Source organism: Perissodus microlepis, chromosome 22 (assembly GCF_051167445.1).
Source record: "Perissodus microlepis isolate ML-2025 ecotype Zambia chromosome 22, ASM5116744v1, whole genome shotgun sequence".
Lineage (NCBI taxonomy): Eukaryota > Metazoa > Chordata > Actinopteri > Cichliformes > Cichlidae > Perissodus > Perissodus microlepis.
In genome coordinates, this window is record NC_140481.1 from 6,715,311 (window position 1) to 6,734,388 (window position 19,078).

A 19,078-nucleotide genomic window follows, 5' to 3' on the forward strand; every position below is an offset into this window, starting at 1 on the left:
ACAACAAACTGAAAGGATTTCTGACAGCGAACATTGTTGCTTTAACTTAATGAGGCTGCTTGCAGCATCCCCCAGACAGCTCCTGAAATGTACTCAGCACAGACCTGTTTCCCTTTCAGTAGATATTGACAGTCATTGATACCGACACTGGTATCGGACTAATACTGGCATGATAGGATCGATACTTTGTTTCTACCCTGTAAGTTCAGTATATAGCCCGACTGAATTGTGTTAAACATATACCTTAAACGTTTTTGCATTTACTCTCATGGTTATTTTATTCATAGCCTAGAGCACATTTAAACAACAGCAGTTAACCATAAGTACTTTAGAAACAGCTACATTTAAATTCTAGGTCTCCAAAAACACACACAGTTTGAAAATACACGGGAAGTTGACAAAGCTGACCCATGACACGAAGCTCTCGCCTACATAAGCTGCCTTAACAAGTAAAAAGTATCAGTATAGTCAGTACTGACCCTCTTGGTACCTTTTTGGCACTGCTACTGTATATTCAACAGTTACCCTGAACGCAGTGAATGGTCCATGCAGCATATCTCTGCCTTCTTTGGATGCTTTGATGGGATAAGAGTATAAGAGGATGAGTTTATCCTTTTGGTCATTTTTTCTCTTAAATCTCGAAGAACAGAAATGTGGGAAATCCAATCCAGTCCTCAAAGAGAATAAGTTGTTTTTCTCAACATGACCCTCCAGTGCGAGCTATTTCCTTTATTAAGAGATATTTACACAAACAGAGTGAAATATGATTTACGGCCACTGATAACCGTTCTCCTAACTGTGCACATTTCAGCACGACACTTTCTCAACATTAGAAAGCATGCATCTCTTTTCTCTCAGTGCGCAACTGAATAATTGTGCAGATTTTTTATTTTTGTTGCAGCAGAAAGTTGCAGCGCAACACCTTCTCAGCCGCACTTTAAAATACTTTAAAAACCTGCACGCGCGCCGCTCACTGTAAGGCACCAAGCTTAAAAGCTATACGTAGAATAGGACGTGACTATTACCGCAGTCCACACAGTTAGAGCCACGCGCGGTGATCCCACACTCACCTAAAGTCAGTCCCCGGAGCTGCGGGCGAAGTCCCTTTATTCCCGCGCGGAGTGACGGCGGCTTCAGCTTCAGCTCCACAAACAACGGAATAATGCAAATCAGCCACAAGCTACAGCTCCAAAGGTCCAATTTAAAGGAGCAGGGAGGAAGAGGGGGGGATAGCGCCAAACTGGCAACCTCGCACCGTTGCCCGTTTGAATGTGACAGCGCTGGGAGGAGGTTTACTCCCCCCCTCCTGGAACAAGCGGCACATCCGTGCGTTTTTGCTTTTCTTGGGGGGGGTGTTTCAGTTTGTTTCCGTGAAGGAGGGAAGGCTGGAAACAGGTTTTCTCACGTAAACGGGCTACACGTTACTCTCTCCCAGGCAGTGAGGAGCATGCATTTTAATTCCTGAGCGCTGACCATGAGGGGCACAGCGCTGCTACGCCCCTCAGCATCCTCACTCGCTCACACTTGCATCAGGATGTTTTTATTTTTTCTTCCTTTCCCTTCCTTTGGCATGCGTGACCGGGTCCTGATGTTAGCCCGCAGCTCGGTGCCGCAGGAATCAACAAGCGCTTATAAAGTGATAAAGAATTTATTTAATCAATTTATGGGTCTTTTTTCATCATTCTCTCTCACTCATTCCTTTTCCTCTATTAAAATAAATATATAAATAAATGCAAGGGTAAATGACAAGCTCATCCCCAGTTAATATCTGCCGAGAATCTTTAAGGTTAAAACTTTGGAAAGCTTCCAATGAATTTTGCTTACAGGACCAGTATGGCTGATTTCCATACTGTACTGTAAGTGCTGCTGACTAATAGGATAATAGAGGTGACTGGTAGCTTAACTGCAGTGAGTTTAAGCAGGGTGAACTCACCCAAGCTGAAGTTCACTCAGCCATAATAGCCTCAGGCCTGCAGAGACCTGTTAGTTTTTCATGCCCTTGGCTAAGGTGACTGCATACCTTCACACCCTCAGGCCATAGGAAAATATTTACTGTCATTGGGTTTCATTGAAAGTGTCTGGAATTATTTTTGCAGCAACCTTTATCAGATCCATTGAGTCAGCCGAATCATATTTCAAGGCCTGCAATGTGAGCTCACAGTGTGAAGAAATATGTGACGAATAAGTCATTTTTTTAAAGCATACAAAAAATTAGGTGTAACTAGAATGAAAAACTGTATTTTAATGGTTAGAAATTGAAATACATGAGGTTAAAAGGAAGCACATTGCTTGCTTAATCAAAGCCAAGACTACGTCTTTTATAAGTGAAGCCTCGCCTGTAGTTCTGTGGCATGCACTGCATGAGTTCTGAGCCCAGAGGCCCTGAAAGCTGCTGTTTGAATGCAGATAAGTTCATCATTTGATAGAACATTTCCTTTCTGGTTTCAGAGCTGCATGCTGTCTTAGGCTCAACAGATGGTTGGGCACTTGGCTAGATGGGGACTTGACAGGCCAGCTGAACATACACGGTGGAATGATGGCTTCTAGCAGAGAGAGCGTGTGTGTGCAGGGGGGCTGGTGGGAATGGAGTTTGTGAAGAGTGAGGGAGGAGGTGCAGATAATGTGGTTAGGCTGGAAGCCGGGCAGTAGGAATGGAGTCCCATTTAGAGCAATGTCCCATAATATCTTTTTCTCTCTCTTTTTGTCTTTTTTTCCCTGCTCTGGGCAACATCTCTGGTTGTGATGGAGGATGTGGTTTCATTTGTTGCCGTGGGGTTTAGGACCAAATCTACTGGCTTATAGTCAAAGGAGCTTGCAAAGAAAAGCGTCTGGACTTCTTTAAGTTTACTTGAAGACGTTTCACCTCTCATCTGAGAAGCTTCTTCAGTTCTAAGGTCAAATGGTGGAGAGTCCCAGATATAAACCTAGTGGGAGTATCCCCCCACAGAGGGACAAAAGGACCCCCTGATGATCCTCTAATCGCCTGAGCCAAGGTGTGAAACTGGGTGTGGGTCCCAATCAGCCAGAGTTTCGGGTGTGTTCATTGTGAAACCTGGCCCCACCTTATCATGCGAATTCCTGAGGTCAGATGGCCCAGGATGTGAGTGGGCGTTAAGGCGTCTGGGAAGGGATCTCAAAACTGGATTATAGATGGCCTTGGCTCAGGCGATTAGAGGATCATCAGGGGGTCCTTTTGTCCCTCTGTGGGGGGATACTCCCACTAGGTTTATATCTGGGACTCTCCACCATTTGACCTTAGAACTGAAGAAGCTTCTCGGATGAGAGGTGAAACGTCTTCAAGTAAACTTAAAGAAGTCCAGACGCTTTTCTTTGCAAGCTCCTTTGACTACGATGACCTGGATGACTGAGAACCTTCACAGACATACTGGCTTATAATACTGCGTTTAAAATATTGAAGATACTCATTGTGGTTGTTGTATTTCCTTGACCTTCAATATTTAACCAAGGGTGACAAACATTTGGCCTGTAGGCCAGAACTGGTCCCTCAGCAGGGCTCGCAAAATCGCTAGCCCGACGTCCCGGGGCTAGCGATTTTTCCAGTCGGGCTACCAAAATCTGTCTCTGCCCTGCCCGTTGGGCTATCATAGGAAAATATATTTCAATGCTTTTGCATTCTTTCGGAAATGTAGCTGGGTAATTATGTCATTGGCATCAGTGAGCCACTGTCAATATGTGACATATTGAAATCGTGTTTGAATTTGCGCTTGTTTTTTGCTTTCACTTTGCAATCGCGGGAACTGTGTATAGAGAGCGACAGCACTGATTGGTGAGTGATGATAATTTGCGCACCAATTCCTCTGACATCGTCTTATCAATCGTTAGCTTACTATGCAAACATGACAAGTGAAATCTCCCGCAGCAAGCTTAAACATGTGAGAGGTTGATCGCGCAGAGAATCGCTGAGCGTTATGTGAGTGCGTGTGTAAAAGCAGCAGGATATATATTTTAGTTCTGCTGAGCCAAATAAGACAGGTCAGCGTGAAGAAGTGACAGCCAAAGAAAAGCTTACCACAAAACGGAAAGGTTATGACAAATCAGACTATAAGGCAAAAAGAAAGTGCAGCTTTATGGTTTCATGGACAAAAGAATTTCTGTGGCTGCGATATGATGAGCTATATAACCAGGGCTGCACATAAGTGGTCCGCAGGTGCATTCGCTGTCAAAATAAAAAACGCGCACAAGATAAGAAGTTGCAACGCGTGTTTGCGTACATAAGATTTTCTGGAGGAGGACAGACATTTGTTTAGAACTCTTAAAGATGTCGAAGAAGCTCCTTTAAGCAATTACTTTGGTTTTCCTCCACATCCAAAGAAATGTCAGAAGGAGTCCGAACCACAAAAGAAGCGCGTATTCTCGGAAAAGTGTTTGCAGGAGGTGAGCTGGCTTCAAACAAATGATGAACGCACAGAGATGTGGTGCGGAATGTGCCGTGAAAATCCCACTCTAGCGGACAAAAACAGTGCCTTTTATATGGACGCAAACGCGCGTTGCAACTTCTTATCTGGTGCGCGTCTTTTATTTTGACAGCAAATGCGCACATGCGGACCACTTATGTGCACCCGTGTAAATAACATAATGTTCTGCCGGGTGTGTTGTTGCTTTTCCCTCGATTTCTGAGTCGACAAGCGCCTTTGTTACTGGGACCAGTCATTTTAAGAAAGGCCCCCATTAGAACCCATGAGAAATGCAAGAAATGCATTATTGCTCAGTCTGCAATATCTTTCCCAGAACAAACACCAATTGCAAATAACATACTAAAAATAAACCTGAAAATCAGTTTAGAACAGCGTACTATGTTGCAAAGAGTGAACTACCACTGGCAAAATTTAGCAGTCTTTGCAAACTTCAAAAAGCAAATGGCCTCGATCTTGGTTCCACTTGCCTCTTACCTGTGACTTCAGTGGAAATTTCAAATTCAGGATCTGACACAGACTGATTCATGTCCTACACAGTTCTTACAAGTTCATAGAAATTTCTGTTCAATTAGAACCAAGTATTTGAGTTGATGATTGTAATTTTTATACAATGTTGTAATTTGTGTTTAAACAATTTTTTGATTAATGTTTTGTTTCCGTTACAATATTATACATTAAAGTATAATATTGTAACGGAAACAAAACAGGAAACAAAACATCAATCAAAAAATTGCTCTCTTTTTTATTCGGGCTACTTAAATTTATTTTGGGCTACCAAAAACTGAAGAGTCCCTGCCCGAAGGGCTACCAGGGATTTTGAAATTTTGCGAGCCCTGCTCAGACAAACAAAAAGTCCTGGTCACATTAGCAGTAATACACAGTCATGCAAATGAAAGAAAAGTTATAATTATTTCTCAACCTTGATTAAAATAATTTTTTTAACAAGTTTGGAAATCCATTGTAATCTTAATATTGTAGTTCACATGTAATGAGACAAAGGGAATATAAATAAACGATTATCATCCAGTGGTTTCTAAATATACTGTCTTCATTATATAAAACTTTGGCAATGTGTAATATGAACATTTATCTTTGTAATTTTTTTCTTTAATAAGACAAAAATAATTAAAAGTAAATTAAGATGTATTATTGCATTGGTGCTCCATCACCATCTGCAAAATAGCAAGACTCTGGACCTCCTATAGCAGGTCAGCACTTCCATTATCTAGTGTGTAAGTGTGTGAGGATGCACAACACTCACTTTTTAGAGCACTTTGTAGAACTGGTGAGGTTAAAAGGCCCTATGTAAGTGCAGAGCATTTACCTTTTTTACACCAGATATTTTGGCATATCATAGCAGGGAAAGCTAAAGTATCTGCTGTGAGTCCTATTTCATTCTACTTTGAATGTAACTCAAAATCAAGCAGTCTGTAGTACTGTTCAAGATTGTTGTTTTTTTGTTCTTGTAATTTTAGAATTCATTTTGGCACCAATTAACAGTATTTTTAATTAGCTAGTCAGTTTGTTCTCTTAGATGTTAGTCAGGAGATAGTTGAGGACAGCTTTACTACTCACTTTAAATGGAAAAACACACAGTCTTGCAAACAGCAAAATAAAAGACTAGCAGCAATCTATACAATTTCAAAACCAAAATGTGATCAATTAACAGTCAAGGGAAATGGCTTATTATATACATATATATGTATTAACTACAGGCTAATAATACAATAGCTACTACCTACACACAAAGATGTATAGCTAGAGCTTTACATTCCCTAGGCATACTGTATAAAGGTGAGTGACTCAATAAAATAATAGTCTTATTATTGAAGTCGTTTATTCTTTTGAGCATATGACTCTTGGGGAAAGGGGATAAAAAAATATTCTGCTTCTACATATCCCTTTTAGTTCTTAAGCTTGAACTCCAGCTTCAGGGTCCGAAAATGAGTTTTGTTAAAGGGGGGATAATGCAGACCTTCCTTTGATGTGGCTCTAACATTAACGTCCCAATTCCTTTGCTGATCGGCAGTCCTGAGCTGCAGAGAGGGCCGGGGGTGTCAGCCTGTCACAAGACACTGTGTGTTGGTAATTGTCTTTGAAGGTGTGAGTTGTGATATACTTTGAAGGTATAAATTCATGTGGATACCCTCCAGTGGTCACACGCCTCACTCTTCTAACCACTGGTGTTTTAAATTTAGAAAAAGCTCATATTTCTTTTTTCCCCTTCTTGATAGGAGAGCTAATGAAACCTAAAGTGTGTAGCCACGTGTTTGAGTTTGTTGATCAAAGAAAAATCTTGGGCTGCCTGTCACCCCTTTTTGGTTGTTATTTGCATATTTAATGTTGATGATGTAATAACCTTGAACCCAACAAACTTAGTGCATTTAGCTACTTCTGGCTCTAAAAGTAGTGCTTGGTTCTGGCTGTCGATAAATGTATTATCTGAAAATGCTAAGCTAAGTATACAAAACTACAGTGTTGGGTAAGTTACTTTAAATTAGTAACTTAGTTACATTACTAGTTACTTCTATCAAAAGTAAATCAGTTACTTCAAATTAGTCGTTACTTTCAAAGTAACTAGTTACTAGGGAAAGTAACTTTGGCTTTACTCAGAATTCTCTTCTTAATGTGTTAGCACTATCCTGCCACAACTGCACTGTGCCACCTACCAACAGAAAGGAAAAAATAATGTGCATATTTCCATGAGAGAAATCCCACGCCTGGACTGTCGTCAACTGCCGCCATGATTCTAACCTACATCACAGCGTCATGTGCGCTTTTTACATCCAACAGGAAAACTGCAGTTGTGGTGCTTTCGATTGTACTCAGAGCTCGGAAATTCTGCCTTCCGAGTAGGAAGATGTAGGTAACACCAGACTTCAGATGAGCTGCATACTGGACTGGGACAAAAAATCGGCCCGGGCATTTTGACTAGAGACCGGCCCGCCATTATAGGAAAAACCATAAAGCCTTTGAATGAAAACAAACGCTGTTGTGACAGTGATGTACACTGTCTTGTCGTATTAAAAAAAAAGGATCCTGGTGTTATTTGTCTCTCAGAAACAGTTCATAACTTCCCTTCAACTCATTCATGTCACCTAAAAGGTAAACCTGTTTCTCCATCACCTGTTCAGCTCTTATGATTCATACGGAGCCCCGCAGGGGACATGGGAGAAAAAAAAAATTAAGACGGACTTTTGCAAGATCTCGCAAAACAAACTCGGGATCTCGCAAAACTTTTGCGAGATCTCGCAAAAGTTTTAGCTGCATTCTTCGGAGGCCGCCAGCTCAAAGCCGACCGGGAGGTCGAGGCACGATGTGCCGGGAAAGCAGTGTTCCTCCCGGCTGTAGTAGGTCTTGACCTCCCGTTAGCTTCGAGATAGTGGGTGTCAGATCTCCGAAAACGTCGGAGCACTTTTGCAAATATGTGATATCTTGTAAACCGAGCAGGTATCTGACGTTTACACAACCACATTCACGCCTCAAAATATCTTAAAAGTGTATTTTGTGACCCAGAAAGAGTAATATTACAACTAAGTAGCTGCCGCCATTGTTGGAATTCAACTTTTGCGAGATCTCGCAAAAGTTTTGTGAGATCCCGAGTTTGTTTTGCGAGATCTCGCAAAAGTTTTGCGAGATCCCGAGTTAGTTTTGCGAGATCTCACAAAAGTCCGTCTTAATTTTTTTTTCTCCCATGTCCCCTGCGGGGCTCCGTAGATTCAGTAAGGACGTCTCCTGGTTTTATCTTCATGTTTCTCTCTCACCAGAAAACCAAACCGATATCATGACCAGCAGCTTTTACGGCCCTGGCTCCAGCAAACATCAGCTGATAGTAGAAGGTAATGTTAAATAAATTCTAACAACAGCTGACCAAGCTTAAACATGCTGCTGTTGTTTAACGCGACCTCCGCTGGTTTCTTCTTTCTGGTGCAAAGTGAAAACAAAAATAAACAAACAAGAGAGACGGGACTTAGGACAGAAAAGCCGATCAGCTGATCATTGATCAGCTTCATGATTGAAGTAGCAACAGGAGAGGGAGGGGGAGAGGATGAGAGAAGAAGAGACAAGCGTAAAGACACAGAATAACTCCAGCTTTGTGTCTTTTTTTCATTGTAGCTGAAGTACGGGCCAAATTGCGTTCCTTTTCACCTCAATATGAAACGCGTAATATTTTCTCTGAATATGGGACGATTATGTTTTTTACAGGACGGTTGGCAACTCTTATAACTAACCTTACGAATAAAATAAAGTTCACTATCAGTAACATCATAGCACCCGCCCAGCAGTATATAAACTCCGTCATGCTAGCTAGTACGCAGTATGAGTGATTGTAACTGACTGTAAAAAGTCAGCATAACGAAAATAAACTACACACACCATCGGCCCACCGAGTCCAGCTATGGCTGCATATGTGTTTAGGAGTAATTTCTTTTTGTAGAGGGCTAGCAAAACAACCATTTTCAAGGGCATGGCCATATTGGAATCCTGACTTCTCTGACAAGGCTAACCAGAACGCCGTTTACTCGAGTGTGACATTATTCCCAGGTCCGTGTTCCGATTTCGAGGTAAGTCAAACGCAACACACAAAGTAATGAATAACGACCCTATCTAAATCCCAGTAACGATTAACGCGTTCCTGATTTCGGCATAATAACTAGTTACCATGGTCGTTACCACAATAATAACGTAGTTGCTGTAATGCGTTACTCAATAACGCGTTAGTCCCACTGCAAAACAATACCCATTTTTCAGTTCTTATAGCCTACTCCTGTTAGTAGTTACCTTTCCATGTAGTTGTCAGTTATATACAGCAACACTTGGGTGAATTTTGATAACCTATATAGGGTGGTCACCAAAATGTACAGTTACTGAAAATAATGACTGGCAACGTTAAGCAGTTCCTAAAAAAAACTGTAACTGTTGCTGTTAGCTAGCTAATAATAATATGATGCAGTTTATTTTTAAAGCACGTGTCAAAGCCAGCATTAAAAAGTAAGTGGAAATGAAAAATAAATCAGAAATCAGTTGAAATAGGTCACTCAAGATTCATGTGGGGCAACATGGTGGCATGGTGATTTGCACTGTTGCCTCGCATCAAGAACATCCTGAGTTTAAAGCCATCATTTGGCCATTGCTTCTCTGTACGGGGTTTGCATGTTCTCCCCATTCCTGCGTGGGATCTTTCTGGGTACTCCAGCTTCAGTTTCAGTTTTATTTGTCATATGCAAGTTAGCACAGGGTCAACATTGCAATGAAATGTATTTAAATGTATTCCTCCTACAGTCCAAAAACATACAGTTATTCACATTAGGTTAATTTACTTAGATTAATATGTATGAATGATATCAGGCTCTCTGTGTTAGCCATGTGACAGACTGGTGGCTGGGGCCAAAATAGTGTCCATTTAGGGTTGGAAGGCTACAGCGTTCCACTTTTCAACTACTGTTAGTAAACCTCCTGAAACCATTAACCCAGACTTTCTCTGTTTCCATTTTGGAAAACCTCAACATACACAACCCTCTAGACTGTTACTAGTAATAGAAGCAATGTATATATGCTATATATGCTTGCTAAGATATAATTAGACCATCACTGATTAAACAGGACCTTAGTAATCTGTAAATTGAAGCTATATGTCTTTACTGCAAAAGTAGAAAACATAAAAGCAGCCACAAACTAAATAAATAAATAAATAATTAACTGGTTCATTTTTTGATTGACAGCATGCCTTTGTCCCCAGGTCATGAAATTTTAATGTATGGGATAATGTCAGCTGGTAATTCCAAAAAAAGGCAGCAAGATTGGATTTGTGCACTCTCTGCAGTGCCGCCAGTGTTACTCTGAAGGCCGGGTACAGGGCAATCAATACTGTGAACATTCACAATTCTCCTCAAATGCTACCTTGGAGTTGTTCAATTAACAATGAATGGTAGATGGATTTTGTGGTTTCAAACGTTGTCAGGATTTGTGCCTTCAAAAAAGCTTTAAATTCTATTGAATCTGTCAGTTTTAAATTAGGAAGAGTGTTTGCTGGAGAAACAGCTTACAGTCAGCATTTTCCTTTTCATTTTATTTTGTCATTAGACATCTTAGATTAGAAACCAAGACAATATATTTTTGTTGCCTTGACTCATTAATGCTGTGTCTCAAGAAGTACAGCTGGGTTAAGAATAGTTGTAGGAGAAAAAAAACGTACAAGCACTGAATTCATTTTCTACTGCTGGCAAATCTTCAACATCTGAAATTGGTACAGGGTCTGGCAGGTTAAATGAAGCATAGGTTAATTAATTTCAGTATGTGGGGCTAAGAGGTCGGCTCACACTGGTTTTGAACATCCTCGGAGAGGAAAGAGAGTTTGTCTGTTGTCACTATGAGAGAAAGATAACCAATGAAAAATGATCATTTCCCCTGAAATATTAAATATATATATATATATATGAAAAAACATTCTGTACTGTAAACAACACCAAACAGCAAAATAAAAGACTTGCAAGAATGTGTGTTTTTTTTTTAACACAGAAAGTGCAATGCATGCTGGGCTTCAGCTGCAGTATCTGTGCGCCAAATAGCAATATCTCCCAGCATGAGTTGTACATCCCTCTGGCAATATCCTTCTCACACAGAGCCAAGGTCACTTGGCTAACTACAGTATCTCATCTCACAATGCAAAAGGATTACCATTTTTTGGGCTACTGTCCATTGGGGAAGCTTCCTCACTATCGCTCTTCTTCAATAGCCCCTCCAACATCAAGTGCTGTCGACTCCGAGCTTGTGCTGCCCTTTGTCATTCAGTGCGTGTGAAGTGTTGCTTGTATTTTCGCAGTTTTCCAGGTGCACACCTAATTACACCTGTGGAAAAAAATGAACCAGAGCCTTTTTTGGCTCGTTTCCAAGGATGGGTCTTTCACCTCCTCCCACTCTTCTCTCTTCTCTTTCACCAGCAGCGAGCAGTCAGGTGTTAGGGATAAATCCTTCTTTGCTGCTTCTCCGTATAGTTTATTTGTCAGAGTGGTCAAATGAAATCATCAGCCTTCAAGCTGGTTTGATAAAAATGGTATCTAAGGAGAGAAATCCCCATAACAACCGTTTTCAAGAATTTACTTGGCGAGGGAAGTTGTCAGGATTTGTGTCGTGAACGAGAGGAGGAGGACCCAAACGCTGGACTCACAGGTAGGTAGGTGAAGGTGGATGTTTATTGCCGATGGAGTGAACAAACAGTTCAGAGGTAGGAAATGGCTGGCTGGCTGACTGAATGAACAAAGGAGTGACTGACTGGCTGGCTGACTGACTGAACATACAGACGGACTGACGACATTAACATCAATGACACGACAAAGAACTGGTGAAACCGAGGAACTTAAATACACAGGTTGAATGATGACAATGATTGGAAACAGGTGAGTACAGGGCTGAACATAATCTGACTAATGACACGAGAGACAAGCTGACACGGGGAAAAAACAGGAAGTGAGAACATTAATGTGGCGAACTAAACTGAACATGAACAAACTGAAATCACTGGGTCAACGATCCAGGAACCCTGACAGAAGTAAGCTTTGCTGTCCTGACAGTGCCATTTTACACTGTATGAGTGTAAAAAAAAAAGTCAGATTGACAAGCAAAAGTTTCAAAGTTATCCTCACAGCAGCAAACTACTCATGATTTGTGGATATAGTAACAAATGAATTAAAGCCTGTGTCATGTAATTAATTGCTTTTTTTGGCATGTTGGTGTTTTGTGGCTCTGCAGTCATGGGCAATTAGGATTAGACGATTTGAGATATGGAGAATTGAGTGTTGCGCCCGTCTTCCATGCAACAGCTCCACAAGAGAGTGAGGACCCCAGGAGTATTTTACAGAGCGGATTATCAATTCACTGCTGCCAGGAGAAAAACTCTCTCTCCACTGGGAGATGCTGTTATTTCAAATCTTTGTCCAATTATATTATGCTCGCAGGGGTTGTGTGCATGTGTGTGTTTGTGCTCGCATGCATGGTGTACGTGCAGGTTGAGCAGGCTTGAGAGGAGGACACTGTGTAGTAGGGATATAATCAAAAGTTGTGCTTGCAATCAGTTGGAATAGCTGGAGAGCTGCATAGCTTCCAAGGAGAGATGTGAGTCAGGGTCTCCAAGGAGGTGTTAGAATGTTTTGTTGATGGAAAATCATAATCAAGCGCGTTTGGAGCGCTGGGGGTGAAGACAGAAATGTAGCCCACGGACTCTGTCTTGGTGTCGTCTTGTGAAGTATTGATTCTGCAACAGCTTCGCTTTTGATTTTGAGTAGTTTTTGTTCCTGAAGTCCTTGCCTGTCAATTTGTAAAAGAGCCTCAGAGTTGGTTCACAGCGTGGGTGTTAGATGGGTTATTGGCAGTGTGTGACTCTTGCCATGCCTTGGCCTCTCTGAGTCGCTCAACTCTCTTTGTTGTTATTAGAGTAAAGAGCAAAGTTCATTGAAACTTTGCAGAGGCCTATTTGAAAGCAAAAGAAAAACAGATTGAGAAAGCCTTCCAAGCAGTTTGCAAAGGTTGTGTGGCTAAAATGTGAGTTTTGTCCTTTAGAATGGAGCGAAAGTAAAGGATCACATATTAATTTGAGATAATAAAGAGCTGACCGTGGGACTACGAATTCAGTCTTTTACATGGGGACAATTTTGATTGCTAGGCCACCTGATGATCAACAGGAAAGAAAAAAGAAGATAAGAACAGGAAACCAGTATATATGATAAATATGAAATACAGTGTAGGAATGTGCCCCAAAAGACATTTAATACATGAAGAGTGGCATCTCATAAGAATTTAATCATCATTTTGTATTGAATAACAGGTTTGCAAAGTGGCCAAACAAGCACAGACTCCATACTGTAGATCATAATTAATGATACATTAAGATTCACCTTTAGCTATTATGATGTAGCAAATTAGCAGACACAGACGCAGGCATAATCCTGCGAGCTTGTAACTGGTGATGGGGAAAAAAATCCTGGTACAAAGAATAAAAGGAATACAAACATTAAATTAACTAAAAAGAAAGATATAATAAATAATAATAAGAACACTAATAAAAATGTGCTGCCTCTGGGTTAATAATATGCAATTAAAAATAAAAATCAAATTCTTAAAACGTACACTTTGTGAATGCTAGGCTCTTTCTAGACACACTTGCTCCTGAAACAAAAACACACATACACACAACAAAATACACACACATACATACACACTGTTACGTTTCCAAGACCACAAAAAGCCCAGCTTCCCCACAACATTAACTAAAAGTTATTGAAAAAAAAAGCCCAGAGGCAGTCTGACCTCTAATTAATAAAGAGTCTTCTATTAGCTAAAACTATACACCAAGCAGAGGAGCAACCCCGTCCCACCCCACAGCTAAAACTTTAAAATGAAAAACAATAAAATAGCAGCATAAATTCTAAAAGGAAAATAAAACCAGACAGGTATTTTTCCTGTGCAACCTCCACACAAGGAAAATAACCTACACACATAACAGCATCAGGAAAAAGCACTGAAGATAAAAGACAAATATCAAAAGACTCTCATGTCTGCAGCAAAGACTATGTATAAAAGTTGAATGTAGCTCCTTTGACATTAGTCTCAAGCTTAGTGTTTTGGGCTGATGCTATAGTAGTTTTTTGGAGCTAGAAGTGAACATATATGGATAGAGTTCAGAAACTGTGTACAACTCAAAGATACACAACATGCTAATGACTGCTAAGTAACAGATTTTACCTTCCAAAACTGCAGAATACGTGTTTTGGACAGTAGTTTATGTAGTATTTTATGTACTTAATTAACTTAAAATAACATGGCAGAGAGATTTAGGTGAAGTTATCAGGAAATGAGTAGCTACAGCATCCTTGGTCAGTTAATCTGTCATGTCAACAGGCTTTGCTTTCAGGCTTTTGTTCAACAAGTAAAACTTTTAACTGCTAACACGCTAACATTTAGCATTTAGCATGAACAAACAAAGAAGCCAGGGCCCTTTCGGTACTTCACACATTCCAATAAATGGTAAATGGCCTGTATTTGTATAGCACCTTACTTAGTCTCTAAGGACCCCAAAGCGCTTTACACTACATTCAGTCATCCACCCATTCACACACTGGTGATGGTAAGTTAGCCACAGCTGCCCTGGGGCGCACTGACAATAACCTGTGAATTGTGCTGAATCATGACCCAGTTGACTTTCTTGCTTGTCTTACCTTCATGAACATTTTTCTTTGTCCGTGCACTTTTTGTGTTTCACCTGTTTGTTTCTCCGGCTAGCTTCTCTTGTCATCTTCTCCTCCCTTTTTAAACTGGAATACCTGCCACCTTCTGCAGCACCTTTTGTTTGGTCATGTACATTTTAAGCATGAAAATTATTTATTTCATCAGTTATTTATAAAAAAAAAAAAAGAATAGATTAATTTTAAATTTTTAAGTTATTTTAACTTTTAATGGTTTTTTTTTTTTTTTTTTTTTTTACAATATTTAATTCATTTAACAACCTGCCTTCAGGCTCTTTTATGCGTTTTTCTAAATGGCTCTTCTTACGAACTTAACCAGCTTTATCAAACTGTGATACTTAAACTATTGGAGAAATAAACATTTCTAGGAGTCCATAGTTATTGTAATTCATATTTCATCTCCACTCTAGTCTTCTATCATTCTGTTTTTCTTCAAAAATAAGAACTTTGACCTGTTGGTGGCACTAAAGGGATCACTAAAGACAGCATTCATCCTCAAAGACCCACTGATGTTCACTTTCCGTTTTATCACTGACTTGGTGGGAGCTGGCAGCAGGCATCAGTGGAATGTGAGAGCGATAAACAAGTTTATGGAAACCATATGAAGCACTACCACTACTCCTGTTTCAAAAACAGGGCTTTGGAAAATTTGATTTACAGTTGCAGAAAAAAAACATTTTATGAACAAGAACGTTTTTGAGATTGGTCAACAAAAATGAAATGAAATAAAATAAAACAAAAGCCAAAAACAACCCAGTCAAAAATGAAACTTCAATCAATTTCAAGTAGGGCTGCCACGATTAGTCGACTATCAAAATCGTTGACGACTAATTTAATAGTCGACGCGTGGTTTGAAGCGTTCTAAGATCCCAAAAGACGCAGGAATAAGTAGTAGGATTTAAGAGTGTAATAACGGACTGAAACAGAAGATGGCAGCACTGCATGTACAAGGATGCCAGCTGCCGTTAAACCCCGAAGAAGAAGCAGTGTCCCAGAATTCATAGCGCGGCCCTGCTCAGTTTCCAACAATGGCGGCAGCTAGTTAGTTTTAATATTACTCTTATTATTCTTTCTGGGTCACAAAATAAACGTTTAACATATTTTCAGGCGAGAATGTAGCTGTGTAAACCTTAAATATCTGCTCAGTTTATCAAGACACCGCATATTTGCAAAAGCGCTCCGATGTTTTCGGAGACGTCTGTTACCCACTAGCTCGATAGCTAGCCGGGGGCAAGGCTCATTAGAGCCGGTGAGAACACCGGACTCCCGGCCAATCGTTTTCAAACCCACCACCGTCTTTCGCTACTCAGGTTAAACGTGATATATAAGTCACTTAGATAACTTACAAATGTTATTGTTTGGCTTTTTTCAGTATTTTATTTGTTCCTGAGTAAATCGGTTTGGCTGAGATTAAAGTTATAGTTTTTACACAGCTGAATAAACGTCAAACAGACAACTGATTATCAGAAGTGTGAGATCCTTGAGAATATACTCCGGTGTCCTGTTATATTTTAGATAGCAACGAGCAGACGGCTGCGTTTATTAAACTCCACCGAAACAATCTGCAAATTTCATTAAAATGTAATAAACTATCATCTTGTCTTTATTTTTAGTTAGCACATACCTTAAACACTTAAAGCTGTAAGCTAATGATAGTTATATAAGAGCAGATGCTGGTGCAATAAGTTGTACGCTGTACGTCCAATGGATGCATGATCTGATTAGTAGACTAATCGCAAAAATAATAGGTGACTGGTCGACTATCAAAATAATCGTTTGTGGCAGCCCTAATTTCAAGTCAGCTTTCTGACTCTGCTGCATTGATTTTAATGTTGTTGTTTTTTTAATTTCTGTCATGGCCTGGAGGTTCAGCTGGTTGCTGATCAGCTGTTTCTCTCTATCTCTCTAGTTCGCTCTCTCTCTCGCCAGGGCAGAACTCATTATGGGTTCACGCTCTTGGCCCACGCCCTCGGAGGAGGAAACACCTGTGCCTCATCAGTGTGGATGGCATTTAAGCCAGGAAGCAACGGCTGTTCTTCGCTGGATCGTTGTGAGAATCGCATCAGTGAAAGTCGAGCGTCTAGCAAGTGTTTTTCCATGTAGTTGTGTGTTTGGAATCTAACAAGCATTTCTTTGTATGCAGACCCTCTGGACTGTTTTCCCTGGTGTTCCCTGAGTGACGAGTGTTCGAGTGGATTCGTGTTTGGATTGTTTGGAGAGAGACGAGAGTGTTCAGCTGGATTTCCCCCAGAGCCCTGCCCCTCTCACCCTTTGTAGATAGCACTGCCCCGCACCTTTTCTATTCATTGGACATTGTTCATTAATAAATTCTCTTGTGTGGATCAATCCCCGGAGTCTAGTGCGTGAGTCCACCTTGTACACCGTGACAATTTCCCGTCTATTGTGAGTCTGACAGTTTCAGCTGAATGTAATACTGAATCGGTTTTATTTCTACAAGTACACACATTTTACACATTAGGAATACTCCTGGTGTCACAGTCTGGCTGGCAGACCGTGGGGAGATGGGGAAATAGGACCCAAGCGCCGGACTCTTCAGTGCAACAGTGTTTATTTACAAGGTGGTGAAGTAAACAACAATAAATCCCCAGTTTCCCAGACTCCCGTGTAGTGTCTTCTTCCCAAAAGTCCCCGTGTAGTGCTCTCTGCCCCAGTGTCCCTGCACTCCCCGTGCTCACTGCTCCTTCTCGTCCCACACTCCTCCTGAGGGGAAAACAATAGAGGCAGCCGTTACAACTTATCCCAGCAGGCATACACTCACACTTGACTTGACTTGCTTGAAGACTGACGTGTAGTCAAACGCAATAATCCAGCGTCGGTGGACGCTCCATCGCTCATCTAAATAGCTCCCCCAACGAGCCCAGATGAGGAGCAGGTGTGCGGCCAGGACTTCGGGTGTGGCCAGCCCTCAAGTTAGGCCACGCCCCCAGGGCTGAAGGTGCCTGTAACTTGGCCACAGCAGAAAGGCAATACACACACACACACACACACATACCTGCCTACATACGGATGTGCCAAGGGGCAGTGCAGACAACACACCAAATAATAATAATAATAATAATAATAACAATAACAACAACAATAACAGTCATAGTCCCCACTGCCCACGGACCCCGAGTCCCCAGAGCCGGGTCCGTGACATCTGGTGGTTGTTTGTTTTTTATTAGATTCCAAGATGTGACACAAAATGCTCCAAAGGCCCTGAAACAAATCGCAGTTTGGGAGAGCAAAAATCCCTTCTTTATGGTTGGTTCCAAATCAGAGAACATGCACTCATGACCTCAGTTAATATGAAAGCCTGAACCAGTGTATAAAGGAAATTTTTGGCACACACACACACACACACAGTAAAAATCAGAAGGTCAGCAAAAATATCATGATGAAGAGCTACAACTTCAAGACCATCTTGCCAATATTTGTGGAAACTTGTTCAAGGGGAAAGTGACAAAGAATGGAAACAACAAATGGACTGTTTTCTCAGAAAAGAATAAAATCCCTCAAGAGAGCATTTGAAGCCAGTAAGATTTCCAGCTAGTAAGTGTGATGCACACCAAGTATCAGTTTGCAAAAAAATACACAACATCCCTAATTCAGGGCTCATACACCTTTTTCAGGGTGAAATTCAAGTACTTTTTAAGCACTTTCAAGGTCCCTTTTCAAGCTTTTTTCCAGCCCCCCCCCAGCCCCCCCCTTTGTTAAGACAGAAAAACACACCACACAAAAATACTGCAAAAGGACGGTCGCCTTATGTACATAGTGTATAAACTCAAAATGCACATTTCACTTAAAAATTAAGATGTGAACAAATCAACTTGTTAAATATTCTTCTCCTGTTGAAAACCCCCCCAAAAAGAAATAAATAAGTCTTCTCATCAGATATTGATGCTTCTTTCCTGTGTGACAGAAAATAGGAGACAGATGTTTGTTTGTTTTTTATGTTAATTCCCAATAAAACTGTTCTATTGCTAACTACATTGCTGTCTGTATTATTGCTGAAGTCCTAAATGATCATCTTTAAAGTGTTTGTGCTAATAACATCATGTACAGTCAGACAGGCATGGAGAACAGCACTGACTGGGAGGCTTTGAACAGATCACATAATTCAATTCAACATATAAGACTTTAAGAATGCACAAGCATCTACTTAAAATCTATTGAATTTATCATCTGTCATATTATCACGTACAATTCCAATGTTTGTTCATCTCACCTGAACCTGTGCTTTACTTGTGTTGTTGTTGTTGGTGGTGATGTGTACAGTTGGCAGCTGGAGGGCTGCAGCCTGTTGAATGTACTGTTACAGCAACCGTGTGATTATTGTAAGAATAAATGATGCTGCGAAGCATGAAAATGCCATCAGGTCTGCCGTGGTGGATGGGTTATCAA

The 19,078-nt window shown here is 40.7% G+C and overlaps 1 protein-coding gene and 1 long non-coding RNA gene across 6 annotated transcripts in view; one reads left to right on the plus strand and one right to left on the minus strand.

Annotated features, from left to right (window-relative positions):
* The window catches only part of LOC146362496 (CMP-N-acetylneuraminate-beta-galactosamide-alpha-2,3-sialyltransferase 1-like), a 104,398-nt gene extending 102,827 nt beyond the window's left edge, over positions 1–1,571 (minus strand). For all 5 annotated transcript variants that reach the window (XM_084918610.1, XM_084918611.1, XM_084918613.1 and 2 more), the window contains exon 1: positions 1,071–1,571. The gene's annotated coding sequence lies outside the window, so the exon portion shown is untranslated. The remainder of the gene's footprint in view (positions 1–1,070) is intronic.
* A 9,495-nt stretch (positions 1,572–11,066) lies between these two features.
* Positions 11,067–18,661, plus strand: LOC146362497 (uncharacterized). The gene is made up of 2 exons (XR_014799292.1): positions 11,067–11,606; positions 16,584–18,661. It is a non-coding gene; the product is annotated as an uncharacterized LOC146362497 (long non-coding RNA).
* The last annotated feature ends 417 nt before the right edge of the window (positions 18,662–19,078 follow it).